This window comes from Podarcis tiliguerta, assembly GCF_965153285.1.
Source record: "Podarcis tiliguerta genome assembly, chromosome: 5".
NCBI lineage: Eukaryota > Metazoa > Chordata > Lepidosauria > Squamata > Lacertidae > Podarcis > Podarcis tiliguerta.
Window position 1 is genome coordinate 13,059,716 of NC_139538.1, and position 18,359 is coordinate 13,078,074.

The 18,359-nt window shown below is 44.9% G+C and overlaps 1 protein-coding gene across 2 annotated transcripts in view; it reads right to left on the minus strand.

Moving 5' to 3' along the window:
* NAALADL2 (N-acetylated alpha-linked acidic dipeptidase like 2) overlaps positions 1-15,551 on the minus strand; it is an 803,264-nt gene extending 787,713 nt beyond the window's left edge. For both annotated transcript variants that reach the window (XM_083442084.1, XM_083442080.1), the window contains exons 1-3: positions 15,509-15,551; positions 10,670-10,876; positions 4,539-4,594 (exon numbers count right to left, since the gene is read on the minus strand). The gene's annotated coding sequence lies outside the window, so the exon portion shown is untranslated. The remainder of the gene's footprint in view (positions 1-4,538; positions 4,595-10,669; positions 10,877-15,508) is intronic.
* Positions 15,552-18,359: the final 2,808 nt, after the last annotated feature.

Here is an 18,359-nt window from a genome sequence, read left to right on the forward strand (position 1 = left end):
AGATGCCAGACATTCTAATATTCAAATTAGGCCCCAGTGTTTTTCTAACACAGATGACATGACAAGTGGCAGTTTAATAATAATAATAATAATAATAATAATAATAATAATAATAATAATGGGGAAAGTTTCTGAACATCTCTGAACAGCTGTGTCAGATAAGTTGAAAAACAGAGCAAGGAGTTTGTGACCCTGAGGCTCACCTGGGTACATTATTGCCACAATAAACCATGATTTATAATGATGTTCAAATACACCCACTTGCTCAATAGTTTGTTTGCTCCTTCCAATAAAGAAAACCAAATGAGAAAATACACTTCCCCAAAATCGTTCAGTAACCCCCTAATATAGGTTCTGTTTCTGTTGAAATTATTGTTTGTCATTTTAGTTTGCAGTGACTAATTGCAGCATTAATATCAGCTTTTCCAGCCAACATTCATTTCTATTTAATGTTTTCTTTAAATGTATCTTAGGAGCATTAGAAGTAAAAGAGGCTGTATTAGAAAATGTGTCTTTTAAAAAAACCAGTCCATGTAATATGCATGTGCAAAATTGCCAAGTTTAAATATTCATAACTTCAAAGCTAATGGCCCAATTTAATACAAATTTATATTTTCAAAATCTCCATGCCTGACTACAAAGCAAGGCCAAAGTGAAGTGGTTACTTTTTGCCATTTTTTTTTTTAGTTATATAAGCATCTAGATATTACAGCACAGTAGTGAATGCACTTCAATATTTATTTACAAGGAGGGAAACTCATTTAAAATACATTTACTCATAAAAATGTATGGTTTGAGAAGGAGGACAATGATTTACAAAGAAAAAAGCTCACCCAACTTTCTCACGATTTCTAGGGGAGGGAAAACTCTTGAAGGGATGTCAGCAAAGAAAACATTCTTCCGGAAGGTGTGTGTGCTGGGGGAATGAAATAATAGTTCCTGAAATAAAGCTGCAGTTCAACTCTAGCAATTACAAAGGGAAACCACTAACATTGTAATGATTTGGGGGCCCATTTCTTTGTTCGCTTACAGGAGCCCATGTGGTGTAGTGGTTAGAGAGTTAGGCTAGGACCTGGGATACCAGTTCAAATCCCCACTCGGACCTACAGCTCACTGGGTGACCTTCAGCTTCTCACTGCTTCTCAGCCTAACATACCTTGTTGTGAAGACTAAATGAGAAGTGGGAGGGGGGAACCATGTATGCCCCCTTGAGATCCTTTGAGAAAAGTTGGGATATACAGTGGTACCTCGGGTTAAGAACTTAATTCATTCTGGAGGTCCATTCTTAACCTGAAACTGTTCTTAACCTGAGGTACCACTTTAGCTAATGGGGCCTCCTGCTGCTGCCGCGCTACAGCCGCACGGTTTCTGTTCTCATCCTGAAGCAAATTTCTTAACCCGAGGCAGCTACCCTGCATACATGTGCATACAATCTGAATGGCAATGCCCAGAAACTACAACTACAGTCATACCTCATGTTGCGTCCGCTTCATGTTACGTTCTTTCAGGTTATGTCCCACGGCAACCCGGAAGTACAAGAAAGGGTTACTTCCGGGCTTCGCCGCTTGCACATGTGCAGACATGCAAAATGACGTCACACGCATGTGCAGAAGCGGCAAATCACAACCTGCGTGTGCTGCGTTCTTTTCATGTTGCAAACAGGCCTCTGGAACGGATCCCGTTTGCAACCAGAGGTACCACTGTAATCTAGAATGTGGCAGCTAGACTGGTGACTGGGAGCGGCCGCCGAGACCATATAACTCCGGTCCTGAAAGACCTGCATTGGCTCCTAGTACATTTCTGAACACAATTCCAAGTGTTGGTGCTGACCTTTAAAGCCCTGAACGGCCTCGGTCCAGTATACCCGAAGGAGCGTCTCCATCCCCATCGTTCAGCCCGGACACTGAGGTCCAGAACTGAGGGCCTTCTGGCAATTCCCTCACTGCGAGAAGCCAAGTTACAGGGAGCCAGGCAGAGGGCCTTCTCGGTAGTGGCTCCTGCCCTATGGAACACCCTCCCGTCAGATGTCAAGGAAATAAACAACTGAAGGCAGCCCTGTCTAGGGAAGTTTTTAATTTCTGATGTTTTATAGTGTTTTTGATATTTTGTTGGAAGCTGCCCAGAGTGGTTGGGGAAACCACTTCAGATGGGCAGGGTACAAATAATAAATTATTATTATTATATATATATATATATATATATATATATATATATATATATACACACATAACACGATTGTGGGGTGGGAGCTCAAATATTTTATTGGGGAGGCTGAAGGGATTTTGGCCCCTAGGAATTGGCTCCTATAACTGGATATCCCCTCTTCCTTCCATTCTGAACAGTGGTGCAAAGGAGAGGTGCAAAGACCTTCTCTCTGAGTAAACACCGCAGTTGCTGATGTATGTACATTTTTTATTCCATCAACTGGGGTGGGGTGGGGAGAAAGATGCACCTGAACCATTTTCTGGGTCTTTTTGCTCTTATGGACATGGTGCTCAATTTGAATACAGCAAGGGCATCCCCTAAAACTGTTCTTGGAGGTTCCTTCAACACACTAAGGAGGGTTATAGGGTGCAGAGGAGAAGAAGGGTTGAAGTCCCATTGTGCAAGCAGAATTCTTTTTACTTAGCACCACACTGCCTAGCATTTGCAACTTGCATGCAAATCTGTGTCCTCTTTTTTGCACAAATGACCACCCTGTGCACAAGAACCCTACAACTCACCTGGAAGTTCTTCAATGAAGTTCTTCCATTAATATGAATGGAATATGCACAAGGACACTTAGCACCAACCAACAAAGTAATTCCTGGCCAATTTATTTCTTGGTTTCCTGATATGAAATAAATCTGTTTTCTCTAGATTCCTAGTCCTGTATTATTGTGGCTCCCTTATAACGGGTCTTACAGGATTGCCTGTCCATAGAATGCCATTCACAATCCTTCCCTATTACTGAGGCCTATCATATGTAGAAAAATGCTAGTCTTACCTCTCCCATCATATTGGCTGCCTCCAGATATCCTCCTTTGCCAGCCTAATTTCTTGTTCCGCTCATAATGACTGAAGAAGCTAAACTATGCCGAACAAGTCTCCCCTACAGCTCAACTTCTTGGTGCATTGTTATTAAAAAACACACCAAAAAACAGAAAGAAGGGAGTACTCTGTAAAGCCAATTAAACTTAATGTAGGCAGCGGTTCAATGCAAATCGTTGTTAGTGTGATGTTTTGCAATTTGCGGGTGTCAATCCATCAGCCTGGTTTTCCAGAAGCAAAAGGCAGGCTTAATATTTTAAGTGTTTCAAAACCAGGCTGGCCTGACTAAATGGATGACAAAGGTTGTGCTTCCCCTTGCAGCTTGGTTCTGCACACACCACAGTCCATGTGCATCTAAATACTCTCTGAATCTTTTCAAAATGGAGATCAATAGTCAACAATAGTCCTCCTGGAGAGGAACCTCAGTGTGGCTTGGGAGTCACCCTGTGTCCCCTTCTGCTGACTGTTCTTTTGACAGTCGGGCTATAGCTAAGTAGTGCTAAACCATTTGTGTTGCATCCAGAAGGCACCAGGTCCAATCCCTAGAATCTCCAGGTTGGGATGTGAAAGACTTGCTCCAACAGGGTTTTTTTGGGAAAGGACTGTTTTTAATTAAAGGGCTGGTGTCGTGCTGTTTGTATTGTACTTATTGGTAAGCACAGATCTTATATATTATATAGTTTTAATTCAATCAATGCTTAATTGCATTTTAATGTTTGATTTTTCTAATTTTTTAGTGGCTCCTGTTTTTATCTTCAAGCTGCTTTGAGTCCCATCAGGGCAAAAACCGGGAGTATAAATAAATTTTGCTTCCATATATTCAATGCAAAATTCAGAGAAGTGTGAATGTTTTGTATGTATGTCCTAAGTCTCCACACAATCCATACCAGAAACTCAGCAGGTACGTATGAAAGGAAAACGATACAACTTCACCAACCCACACACACAAACAGCTGAAGCGTCCTCTGCAAAACCATCTGTTGTCTTTTGCTCTCTGACCATTTTTAAAAATGTATTGTGTGTGATATCCGCCCCCTCTCTATATCTTCCCTAGCCTCCTCCTCACACAAAAATGCTGCTACTGGAACAAAATGATTCCGTTTGCATGGTGAATACGGTAAAGACAGGAACATATGGTGAAATAAACTTTCTCTTGCACTGTTCTTAGCAAAGCAAGCACACCTTTAAACAAGCACAGAGAAGAGACAGCTAAAATATGCTCAACTCCACATGAAGACTACTAATACACATGTGGTTTTTCTTCAAGTGGGAATCCCATTCCTCACTAATTATATTATGTAGATATCTAGTTAGAGGTTTGTCAGAGTAATCCCTTCCTAACCACTAACTATTCAGCAGGGGGTTTAAAATTTTGTCTTTCTAATGGATGCCTTCCACAGCTCCTTTTGCAGTGGGGGGAGGACGCAAGCTGCATCCTAACAGCTAGGATTTTACCTCCTTCTGATATCATTGCATTGTATTATAATATTAAGATGCTGAAGTCTCACCAATTCACTCGCAAGGGGACTGAAATTAGCACGGCACATCCTGCTGAACAAGAGAACTGGAAATGGGGGGAAAATACAACAAAAAGCCACTCATGTAATAGAAAATTAGAAAAGGAAATATTAGTGTACCCCTCCATTAAAATGGGGGATTCTATTGCACCACAAAATAGCACAGGGACTGTCAATCAGTGGGGGGAACCCCCCAAAGATTGGCATAAGGTAGAAGAAGAAGAAGAAGAAGAAGAAGAAGAAGAAGAAGAAGAAGAGGAGGAGGAGGAGGAGGAGGAGGAGGAGTTTGGATTTGATATCCCGCCTTTCACTCCCTTTAAGGAGTCTCAAAGCGGCTAACATTCTCCTTTCCCTTCCTCCCCCACAACAAACACTCTGTGAGGTGAGTGGGGCTGAGAGACTTCAAGGAAGTGTGACTGGCCCAAGGTCACCCAGCAGCTGCATGTGGAGGAGCGGAGACGCGAACCCGGTTCCCCAGATTACAAGACTACCGCTCTCAACCACTACACCACACTGGCTCTCAACCAGGTAACCCAAGACATACCAATTGCTAGAGAAATCTGAATCAGAGACATTTTAGCAATTTCTCCAGAAAAACGGGGTGAAAGAGGTAACAAGAAACTGATAATGGGAATTGCTTGTACCTCATAGTCCAGGCTTGAAGTTTGCTTCATAACAGATGCCAGCATCCCAGCTAGAGATAGGCAAATTTCGGGGTCGTGTCACTCATAACATCTGTCCCATACTGTCTTCACAATAATCTAAACATTTTTATGAGGCTTGTGGGAGTGGCCATAGTTCAGTGGTCAGGGAAGCATATTACCAAGGTCCACCCCTGTTCCCAGGCTCCCTGGTTATGCTGTGCATGTGCAGCAATACCCAGGACTTGAACTTTCAGAACAGAAACAAAACATCCAGGTGTGTAACAGGTCGTACAAAGGAGCGGAGACAGCTATAGCAGAAGCTCAGGTGTCCAGGTCTTGAAGGTACAGTGATCCTAACCCAGAGTCAGAACAGATCTGTTTGCAAAGGATTCTTCCCCAACCCATTTAGCATGTTCCATCTCTAGTCTTTCAGCAAGAATTCTTTTCACTTTTCAATTGAATGCAACATGCCAACTAGCCCTCGTCAAGCCCATTTTGAAAAGTCATTCCCATTGCTCGTTTCGGCCGTCTTCTGCATAACGTCCCTGTACAATCAGCCCTCTCCAATCACCACCTCGTGATCTTAAGAGCTCAGAACACAAAAATGTCAGCATCACTTAGCAATCTGGGATGACCCCGGCACATTTCATTTATCTCAATGACCTTCTCCTTCCGTTTTACTACGGCTGCTAAAAACCCTCTCCAGAGAGGAGGTGAGGAATTCATACGAGACACCTAACAGCTTATCTGAGTTCACCTTTCAACTTGATTTCTGCTCTGCTTGTCAAAAGTATATGTCAAGAAGCAGTTTCGTGATTCTTATTCATAGTTCTCTCACTCCTCCCTAAAGCTGCTTGCATTTCCCAAATAGTCTGCCGAGGACACATAAAAATGGATAGAAAAACAAAAGTATATTCCAGGAACTTATTTGCTGCAGTGAGTGAAAGTGCTGGGTTCAGTTTGACCTCAGAAGAAAGCACGAATCAGGCCCATCGAGCTGAAAAATCCGCTCCACTTCCCAGTGGGGAGGAGTTGTGGTGGACCGCATGGCCACCCACTCCCCACAGGGGGCGGGGGACGTTTTCCACCGTTGCCTAGGGGATCCTGGCCACATCAGAGCCTGGACAGCCAATCCGCTGGCTGGGGGGCGTGGCCAGGGCCATTTAAACTGAGGAGCGAGTCAGAGGACTTCCTCAATCACCCGCCTGCCCTCCCTATTTTGCAGGTTAGGCAATGGCCTGGCTATGGACTTCGGTTGGTTGCCTTGGTTGTCCGAGGGGCCTGGTAGGAATTTTTCCACTTGGCAAATTGGCACTGGCCACTTGGTTTTTGCCTACCTCGTAGCAATCACCACAACTTTGTTAGGGTTGTGGTTAGGCATTGTGTGACCTTGTGTGGGGGAGGGGAGGTGTGGCCATCACCTGCCCCTCCATGCTTAAGGGTATTCTGTTAAAGGAATCGGGGGGGGGGGTTGATCTTGTCTGAAGCCTGGCTGGGGGCTAGGGCCTTCACACGACCCTGATGGGAACACCAGGGGGAGCTTGAGTTGATTCGCATCGACAGGGCTCCCCCTACCGGTGCCTTACCCTTACTGGACTTCTTGCACAATGGGCAGAAGTCAGATATAGTCAGGTCCAATCAATTCCTAAGCCAATACCGCTCACATTCTGTAATTCAATAAAGTTGTGGCCAAAATTTGCCCAATAACATAAACCTAATATCTGTGTCCTTGTGCGAGTTATTTCCAATGAGGGGGTGGCTGCGGGGTCTCAACACACAACTGCTCTGCCCTGGTTGTAAGCCCTGGTTTGAAACGGTGTTTTCCTTTTCTGTCCTGTAACTTACTGCTTTATGAAATAACGCAGAGTGGACTGTGGTTCCCCACTTCTCGCCTTCCTTTGTTTTATTAGTCTTTGAAAGAATACTGCATGGGCAACTAAGCTTAAGATGCCAGTAACCAAAGTGCAAAGAGTGAGTAGCGCTGTAATTTGGATCAAGGTGCATCCAACAAGCTGACAAATATTCTGTTGCCACTCCTATGTTAAATTGTATTATATAAGGTAGCAGATTTAAGAATGTGTTTTTGTGAATGCTTGAGTGAACAGCCCATGTTCACATCCCTACATGTATCTTGGCTCAGCTCACAATATGGTGCGTTTCCAAGATACACTGAGTCATGAGCAAAACTCGTGTCTCTAATTTCACAGGACCTACTTTACCTACCCAAACGCAATTGCATGAGGACTTTGAGTTATGAAAAGGATCACATGAATCTGCAGCTTAAAAAACACCTGCAAGGTACATCTAAGGACTATTCTACCTACCCACCTAACTGGGGCTGTGGAACCTCTTACCATTTATTGCCAACAAGGTTGGTTGGCGCATTCAGAATACTTATCACACCCATGGCTAGATGAAGTCATCAAACTCAGTGTAAGGTCTTAGCTCCTTCTCCCACTGAGAGTCTTTCAGGATTTTTTTACCCTTCTTTCCTGGGTTCTACCTGGACACTTTGCCAGTGCTCTTTCTTCCTGTAAGAGCCTAGTGGGAATCACCTAAGTTACAAGCTGGTTTTAATTCCTTCACATTCTATGCCCATGCCAGTCCATATGCCTTTTCCATAAGAAAAACAACTCCCTGCTGGCTTAAAAAAAAACAAAAAACACATGTGTCCTCCTTTATCGACTGTAATCATTTGGTTTTTATCAGCACCTGCAAGTACTGTATTTTACAAAGTGCTCTTCCCTCAATTCATGTCAGTCAACGGATAGCCATTTTCAGTGTGGTGAAATTTTAATAAGCAATAATCCTCAACAGAGCAACATATTTAAAATTAAGCATGCACTTAACTGCTCTACTCTATACACAGAATAATGTGTGTGTGTGTTGTTGCTCTGATTGGTGAGAGGTTCCAGGCACTTACCCAGGGTTCAGTCTCCTTGGAATGAGGGACAGCGGAGACTGTGGTGTCTTTAGGATATGTGGTTTATTTACACATATCTACAACCTGGAAGTGAGAGCTGGACCATAAAGAAGACTGATCACAGAAGAATTGATGCGTTTGAATTCTGGTGCTGGAGGAGACTCTTGAGAGTCCCATGGACTGCAAGAAGATCAAACCTATCCATTCTGAAGGAAATCAGCCCTGAGTGCTCACTGGAAGGACAGATCCTGAAGCTGAGGCTCCAATACTTTGGCCACCTCATGAGAAGAGAAGACTCCCTGGAAAACACCCTGATGTTGGGAAAGATTGGGGACACAAGGAGAAGGGGACGACGGTGGACGAGATGGTTGGACAGTGTTCTCGAAGCTACAAACATGAGTTTGACCAAACTGCGGGAGGCAGTGAGTGGAAGACAGGAGTGCCTGGCGTGCTCTGGTCCATGGGGTCACGAAGAGTCGGACATGACTAAATGACTAAGCAACAACAACAAGCTGACTTCACCTTGACATTACCTTCTCATTCATTATCTTTCACTGCCCAGATGAATTCTTCTGTCAGGTATTAAATATTGGCAAACATGTTTATTCACAATGCAAGAATGATGCTGTAGTTCTGTACACACAATGGCAGTAAATCCCACTGAAAATGTGGGAAATACTTCTGAGTAAACATGCATAAGCTAGTGCCATCCCTAATCCTTAAAAAAAAAACCCCAAAACTACACCTGAGGTTGCATAATGAAATTTAATGTAGAAAGTACCAAAAATCGCAATTGAACACCCAGACTTCCTGTAAGTGGGAGGCACTTACAAGGGCAAAATATATATAATCTGTCTTCTTGATGCAAGATGCATCTCAAAGTAATATTGCTGTGTTTTCAAATGCCTGTTCTAGTAGATGAGACTACGGAGGGAGGGAGATGAGGACATTTCCTAGAAATTCTGGATTGCCTACATGTATTAAAATATATATATATAAAATAAACACTAACATTGCTTTGGAAATTCATGCTGTGGATAAAGTTTATCTAAACCTGTTGTAGGTATCTTAGCTACAAGGAAGGCACTTGCTGCTGTGTACAACAGACTGATATTGACACAGGTAAAGGTAAACGGACCCCTGACCGTTAGGTCCAGTCATGACCGACTCTGGGGTTGCGGCACTCATCTCGCTTTATTGGCCGAGGGAGCTGGCGTACAGCTTCCAGGTCATGTGGCCAGCATGACTAAGCCGCTTCTGGCAAACCAGAGCAGCGCACGGAAATGCCGTTTACCTTCCCGTGGAGCGGTACCTATTTATCTACTTGCACTTTGACATGCTTCCAAACTGCTAGGTTGGCAGGAGCAGGGGCCGAGCAATGGGAGCTCACCCCGTCGCGAGGATTCGAACCGCCGACCTTCTGATCAGCAAGTCCTAGGCTCTGTGGTTTAACCCACAGCACCACCCGCATCCTGATATTGACACACTACAGTATATATTCTCTCTCTCCGCCCCCACCCCACTGGCAACATATAGTTTGCATTTTGAAAGCATAAAGGCAGTCCTGGATAACATCATCTTCACCAGTCCAAGAGGTTGGTTGGGAAGCGGGGAACTGTTATATGGTCTCTGATGCAGTTCTGGCTGCTATTATGAAGTTATGGAATTCCATCTATGTTCATGGGCCTTCACAAACCATAGGTTTCACCAGATCACCAATTGTGGAAGCTGGTCCCTTAGAGTGAATTCCCCACCAACCTCACTCTGCCTTGAGTCAACCCTCACCTGCCCACCTTCTTACCTACATGCGCTCCCCGCCCTGGCCACACCTTCTCTTTCCAGGCCACGCCCCTCCCTAGCCCTGTTCAATGTCTTCCTCAAGTTCTTTTGTGCTTTGTGTCTTTGGACTTTAAGACTTTGTCTTCATATTGCTTTCTTGGATGTGGGGTGGTGAAATGTAGCCCCTAAAAAGCTCCCCCAGAGGGAATGTGACTCTTGGGATGAAAAAAGGTTTCGGTGAATTTAAAATGTGGTAAAGGGAATGGAATTCTTTAAAGTGGTTAAAGCCATGTTTTAAGTCTTGGGTAAAAGATATAAAACACCCCCTTTTCAGAGTTGCTTGAGAATCCAAACACGTACCAAATGTCAGCTTTCTATTTGTTATGAAAGCAGTTGAACCATTTTGGTATCACCCACATCAGTGAGTGAATAAAGCCCAGGCGTGTTTAGATATCTGGCAATTGTGACTCTCACTCCTGGCTTCAGTTAAGTTGCAATGTAAGGGCTAAATACAATGAAGCTGGCTAACATTATTAACAAGACACCTGTCAACAGTTTGCACCTGTGCAGATTGCAAAATTCATCTCTAGCCCTAAAGTAACTCTTTCCAGTCCAATATTTTAGCCTCAGTCTCAGGAACCACCATGTGAAATCTGGCGACAATATCTTAAGGGGTGTCCAAGTGCATAGAAAATAGATGAACAAACAACTTTCCAATCTATATATAGTAGCAGGAAGTTGGAAGATGGATAAGCAGATTTGAAATACAGTGGTACCTCTGGTTGTGAACGGGATCCGTTCCGGAGGCCTGTTCGCAACAAGAAAAGCCTGCAACCTGAAGCGCCGTATCTGCGCAGGTGCGCGGCGCAATTTTGGTGCTTGTGCACATGCGCAAAGCACGATTTAGCACTTCTGCGCGTGTGTGAGTGGTGAAACTCGGAAGTAACCCTTTCCGGTATTTCTGGGTCGCCGTAGGACGCAACCTGAAAAAACGCAACATGAAGCAAACGTAACATGAGGTATGACTGTATCATTCAATACATGAAAGATTGGGTGATATTCAACATTGGTCAGAGTATTGAAATTAATAGACTGCAGTAATTTAAATATTGACTGATTTCAATAGATCTACTCTGTGTATGTCTACTGATGCATATTATGTAGTATAGGTATACATTAGCCCATTTAGCTTAGTACAATAATGAGCTGCAGCTTTCTGGGGTTTCAGAAAGGGAGTCTTTCCCAGCCCTACTTGAACATGCCCAGGATTGAAACCAGAACTTTCTAAAACAGGCATCCCCAACCTGCAGCCCTCCAGATGTTTTGGCCTACAACTCCCATGATCCCTAGCTAACAGGACCAGTGGTCAGGGATGATGGAAATTGCAGTCCAAAACATCTGGAGGGCCGAAGGTTGGGGTTGCCTGTTCTAAAACAAGGCAGATGCTCAAACCAGCCAGCTATAATCCTTCGATCTCTTCTCACATCTCCTCCCCTCACTGTAATTCCTATGGAGCCCTCCACGATCCATCCCACATTTTGATATTTTTTTCCCTTTGCCTTCTTTAGCATGCTGCCTTCTTAGGTCCCCTCTATTTCTGGGCACCAGCCTCTTCTGTTCCCCTGTGGCTTAGACCATTCCACCTACCCTGCTCTCTTGCAATATGCAAGCTATTCATTACCACAGTTTAAGAAACAAGCCTTAATGCATTACAATATGAACTCTCATTACATTCCCTGTGCCACTAGGTTAAGGCAAGCTATTCATCTAATTCCGAAAAAAGGTATTGGACAGTTCAATTTATCCACATTCACGACAAAATCTTCAATTGAAAAAGCCTTCATTATCTATTCACCGTTAATTGCACATACATTTAAAAGCTACAGCCCTAACATGCTGAAAACAAATAATTAAATACCTTTCTGGATGAATAACTGAAGGCAATGAGGATAAAAAATAAAGCAAAAACCACGCTGACAGCCCCACCAATCATATTAATGCAGAGACTATTTGTAGATTACCAGCGATGTTGCAACGTTTTAATGAATTCAGGACAGCATTTAAGATCCAGTGAAAAATAAGGAAATCACGCTGAGGTGTTTTTTTTAAAGGAGTAATATGCCTTTGTGTAGGATGAATCACCATTTATTTACATTATGCAGATAAAAATGTCACAACAATTAATTTCCAGTTTTATCTGAATCTAATATAGCATGCAACAGTGAGAACCAGACAAGCAGTTTGCTGAGTTGGTGTAATTGGCAAACAAATTTAGCAGTAAATAGGGTTCGGATATGGAGGCTTCAAACAATTATGAGCATGATCCAGAGTTAAGCACTTTTTAGGGAACAATCCTATGCACAAGAAGCATAGCAGGTTAAATTAAGCTAGTATAAAACTTAATATAACAGAGTCAAATTCTCTTCACCAGCAATGCTGCTGTTCTGCCTAAGCCTGGCAGAGGGAAAACAAGCTTTTAAAATAGTGTTCTGTGCTGGGTTGCCAGGTCACTTGGCTGAACTAAACTGCCTTAGAAGCCAGCCTAAGTTCCCACACTGTACCTCCCCGGAACGCACCTTTTGGGGACTTACACGGGCATCGGTTCAGCTAGCAGTATCTTTGGCTAAGCTAGTGTTAGGGGTGGAACACCAGCTAAACTGGAGACTCAGTGCAATCTTAAACTTCACCCCAGGGGATCATGCCCTAGGATTACCCCCAAGGCTGTAGTCTTATGGATACCTTTGAAGGAACAACTCCATGAAACTCAATGTGACTTTCCAAGTAATCTTGCAAAGTATTGGAAATATTGCTATTCCTCTCGCTTTGTCTACATCATTTTTGACCATCTATGTTCAGCTTCTCTAAGGTCAATGCTACTGGGCCAAGCCACTCCAAGGGCCTCATAAAACCAATCAAAAAGGCAGCACGTATGACCAGCCAGAACTTAAGCAACATAAGCACATGACCCACAAGTAATGGGATTTGGTTTACAGCAGAGGTAGGCAACCTAAGGCCCGTGGGCCAGATGCGGCCCAATCGCCTTCTCAATCTGGCCTGCAGACGGTCCGGGAATCAGTGTGTTTTTAAATGAGTAGAATGTGTCCTTTTATTTAAAATGCATCTCTGGGTTATTTGTGGGGCATAGGAATCTGTTCATTCCCCCCTCCAAAAAAAATATAGACTGGCCCACCACATGGGCTGAGGGACAGTGGACCAGCCCATGGCTGAAAAAGGTTGCTGACCCCTGGTTTACAGAAATAACTGCAATCCCCATCACAAATGGGGTTCTATGGGTTACCTGTGCTGTAGAAAGACCCAGATCCTTCTATACACCCCAGTCCTAGGAAGCAAACTCAATCTATTTTATTTCAATTGTTTTTACTCCAATGTAAGCATGCCCAGAGTATGATCCTATGAACATTTGCTCAGAGACAAACCTTGCCAAGTTCAATGGCACTTACTTCCAAGTTGCTGTGCTTCAGATTGTAGATTTATAATTACTTGCTAGTTCCTCCAAATACACAGACTTACTTGCTGACAATAAAGGAGATTCTGACTAAACATTAGGAAGAATTTTCTGGCAATAAGTGCTGTTCAGCGGTGGACTGGGACTCCCTCGGAAGGTGATGGATTCTCCTTCCTTGGAGGTTTTTAAGAAGAGGCTGGATGGATGCTTTAGCTGAAATATATTGTTCCTGCAATATACGGGTTGTACTAGACAACCCTTCAAGTTCCATTCCAACTCCGATTTTCCTTTGGGCAGCAACTTCAGAGCACAGCTCTACATGTACACTCAAAAGTTTTACCTTTACCTACTTTGTACACTTACTAGGGAAGTGGGCCTTACTTCTGAGCACATAGCATAGGATGGAGCTATAAGCATCCTCAGCATGATCCCCTACTACCTGAGCCTATGCAAGTTTACTCCGAAGTTCGCTGGTGGCTGTGCTCTGCCCCCAGGGGCACAGGTAGTATGCATCTGAATACTGGTTGCTGGAAACCAAAGGAGGAACCTGTGTTCCTGTGCTCAGGTCCTGGTTGCAGGTTTTCCACAGGCCAACCACTGTGAGAACAGGATGCTGGACTAGACGGGTCATTGGCCTGATCCAGCAGGCTCTTATTATGTTCTTAATTGGTACTGTGGCTGCAATCCTGTACAGGCTTGTCTGGGTGTAAACAGGATGTAACAGGACTTACTTCTGAGCACTCTTTATATGTTTGTGCTTAGGAGGACTGCTATGTGTCATAGTTGACAGAGGATAGTCTAGAATTTTAAGAGCTGCCTGGTGCAAGATAAAGAAAGCATAAAATCTGAGATTAAGGGGTTTGGACAGCAGACTGAGCAGGCACACAGCCTTTCCCACTATGGTGAGGTGCCCTGTATTTCTATTTACATTGCAGAGGTTTCTCCAATTTTTCATCCAAACATAAAAACTAGAGCATGCAAGTCTGTGTTCTTTTCTTTCCTCCCCTGCTGGTGACGCACAAAGTGGCTACTCTAACCTCACGCTGGTTCCGACAGGGCGCATGGATCCCATTCCAGTCTCCGCCCTTCCTGCTGGGAAGTTTCGCTGGGCTTTTCGTGGTTGGGAGTCAAGCGCTCCACGCTAAAGTTTCAACATCGTCGCAAGCGAAGACTTGTTTCTGCTGGGATATAGCCCACGTTGGGATGCTGCTCCCGGGGGGTTTAACAGCGCCTAAAGCTCCGCGCGCGCGCGCGCGCCCCTCCTCCTGCCATCATTCCCTAGCTCTGGCTGACGGGAGCGACTTTTGTTTGAACCAACTGCTGTCCAGAGCCGATCGGTGCCGTCCGCAGCCTTCTCCGGGTTATTACACAACCGCACGCGGGTTTGCCAACAGCGTTGCAAAACGGGCATAGCATTTTGCAATGCGCTTCACGGATCTATTCTAGTGTCAAGAGAAGCAACTTGGGGACCCTAAGGTGTTTTTTTGGAGGGGGGACCCCTCCTTTTACATTTCCTTCCACCTACATCGTGGTCCCCCTTCGCTCTAGCTGCAGGAAGCCGGCCAGAGCCTCCTTTTTTTTTTTTTTTTTTTTTTGCAAACAATAAAGCCTCTCCATTTCCCAACCATAGCTGTCAACTTTTCCCTTTTCTTGCGAGGGAGCCTATTCGGAATAAGGGACTTTCCCTTTTAAAAAGGGAAACGTTGACAGCTGCGTTCCCAACTGCAAAGCAGCTGCCCCGAGCTCTGACCACAACCTCCTTCCTTCCCCCCACCCCACCCCTGTTTGACTTGGAACAGTCGAGTCAAGCTCATTACGGCTACGGGCAGGGCGGGAGAAAGCGAGGCAAAGATGGGGGTGTGGGATAAAAGGAAGGAGGGGAGCGCTTCAGTGCTGGAGAACGGCAGCTGGGCTGGAAGAGCGGCGGCGCCTGCGCGCGCTCGGTCCTTGCGCGCTCTCGCTCTCCGCTGCCGGGTTGGCGCCTCGCAGCCCGCGAGCCGCTACCTGCGCGCGCGCGCTCCCGCGCGCCTGCCTCGCCTCGCCGCGACTTGGCCAACTTTTCTGCCCACCAGGCTCTCGCCTGCGCTCCTCCTTCCCCCGCCCCTCTCTCTCCCCCCCCCCCCCCACTCTCTGCGGCGGATCCATTTACCTTGGGAGAGGAGGGAGCCTGGGCGCTGTACGGCGGCGCTGAGCTCTCTCGGGGGGGTTTTCAGCAGCCGTAAAGCGGCGTGAGAGAGCAGCGGGCGGCTTTCGCTCGGTCTCCCTCCCTCGCTCCCTCCATCCTCCCGGTAGCTGATTTGTGCTTATTACAAGGGATCAAGTGCCCAGTTTGGCATTAGCGGCCCGGCAAAGGGCGAGGGAGGGCGCGGAAGGGAGCGAGAGCGGTTCGAGATGGCGACATCTCGGTGCCAAGAGGGGGCGGGCAGAGGGCGAAGAATGGGACCGCTTTGCAAAAAGAGGGAAAGAATGAGCAAAACATAATCTTTGGAAGAAGGGGAAAAGCGAGAGGAGTTGTTTTTTATTATTATTATCATTATTATTATTATTATTGCATTTTTTTAAAATTACAGAGAAAGCATTAATTAAACGTTACTTCCAAATATTCAAAAATAATAAGAAAAATACAAAAAAGGAAAAATATAAAAAGGAAAAGACATGATAAATAATAAAAAACAAAAAAGAATTGGTCACCTACACAAAATTGTTCAAAGGATACAAACAGTAATTTGAACAGTATTCTGTATGCCAGGTTCTCAGAAAGAAATTACATTTTTAATCCTTTTCGTTCTGAGAAAAAGGAGGGGTTTTTTTGTTGTTCTTGCTGCTGCTCCTGCGCCCTTAACTAGGTGCCTGCCAAAAAGAGGTTCTGCTTTAGGAGCTGCCTTATACTGAATCATACCAGTATTCCCTGCACTGACTGGTAGCAGCTTCTCAGGGTTTCAGGCAGGGAAGACTTTTCGAAGACTTTGGCCACTCTAGCTGGGGGCCTTTGCTTCCCCCTGCAGGTGGAGATGCAGACAAGAGGAAAGCTTAATGAAGGCCTTCCACCTAGGGATAGAGAAAGCTGCCTTCTACCAAGTCTAGAGTTGCCATATTCCTAGAAGGAAAATTTGGGACACAAAAGTTGTTGAGCTTTTCTCTAGGAAACCCATAGTCCTTGAAGTTTTAGTGTGTGTTGGTCTTCAGCTGGTCACGGCCTGATCCAAGGTGGGTTGCAACAGGAGTGCTGTCACCAGGCAAAGATATGGTAAAAGGTATACAACATGTATGGGTCTAAACCACAGAGCCTAGGACTTGCCAATCAGAAGGTCGGCAGTTCAAATCCCTGCAACAGGGTGAGCTCCCATTGTTTGGTCGCAGCTCCTGCCCACCTAGCAGTTCGAAAGCACGTCAAGTGCAAGTAGGTAAATAGGTACCGCTCCAGCGGGAAGGTAAATGGTGCTTCCATGCACTGCTCTGGTTCGCCAGAAGCGGCTTAGTCATGCTGGCCACATGAGCCGGAAGCTGTCTGCGGACAAACGCCAGCTCCCTCAGCCTATAGATGAGCACCACAACCCCAGAGTCGTCTGTGACTGGACCCAATGGTCAGAGGTACCTTTACCTGTGGATGGAAAATAAGGCCCATTGAGTCCTTTAACTTCCTCTTGTGCCACTTGCCTGGCCAGGCATACAATGTTCTATCCACACTGCAACCTGTTCACCCATTACTTAGAAGAGGCCTGTGCATGCGTAGAGTGAACCAGCAGCTGCCCTGCTAAGCACATATGGATCATGCTCACTGTTCTAACCCTCTGGATCTTTGAAATGCATTTGGGACAAATGAATAATACGCTGCATAAACAGTTGAGTGAATAAACAGATAAATCTGTTGTCTGTTCACATTTTGTGCGCATGTTTCCCCTCAAAACGCCTTTGGTCTTAAAATGGGTATTCAGCCCCTTTTCATCTTAAGCATTGCACCAGCCTCTTAAATGGCAAATGCAGCCTCTGAAATAATCAGATGAAATGCTGCCTGACTTTGAGAATCAGAGGATAATGTTTAGTTGAACTGGGTTTGTTTGCTACTTGACAAAATGACCCATTCTTAGGCAATCATTAAAATCACAGGCTACAAGCACAGCATCTTACCTGTCCTCTGAAGTAAATTACACCCTACAGACTTTGCAGGTCATTGTCTTTTTAGCACAGAGAATGGAGCCATTGGGAGATTCTAGCCTTTTCCTTAGCAAGCCGTGTAAGCTTTTAAATAAAACATTCACCAGGATGAACTGAAATAAAGTAAAAAAAAAAAATACCCAGTTTGGGAGCAACTCTTTGTGTGCATCTTCCCAAGCAATCTCAGCTTTGCTGGTGTGACTGTACATCACCTACAGTCAGTGGCCAACTGAGACAAGAATTACCATTTTAGGCCCAAGATAGTAAGTTGTAAATTCAGGGGTAGGCAAGTCCCCAAGCAGGCCAAATTAAGAACATTGAAGGAACATTGTCTTGTATCATGAACCCACTGAGTATTGTAACGCTGCTCCTTTGTGGTAAGGATGCAGGGGTTAGAGGAGGAACCTTCCCTAGGCAATAAATGTTTCTTGGGTTCTGTCTATCCTGGCTGCCCATTGGATCCTCTTAATGAAGGATTATAAAGTCTTCTGGGTCGGACCAGGCAGCAAACGTGGCTGATGTGGTTAGCTCCTCTGGTGTGGTTGCGATTCTTGGCTTTTTTCTCTGACTCATAGCTGTCAAGGGGCCAGTGTTTCCCACAGTGACCATGGCCAAACAGATGTCCATGGTGCACTCACAAGCCAATCATGAGTGCAACAGCCTACTGCTGTTCTTCCTCATCAGCTGGTTTTCAGAGGCATACAGGCTCTGATACTGGAGTTAGTGTGCAACCTTCTTGATTAGTGGCCATTGATAACTTTATCCTATTTGCCCTAGCCCCCTATTTAAGCCATCTAAGATGTTGGGCACCAAACATCTTGCAAGTTCCATAGGTTGAACTTTGT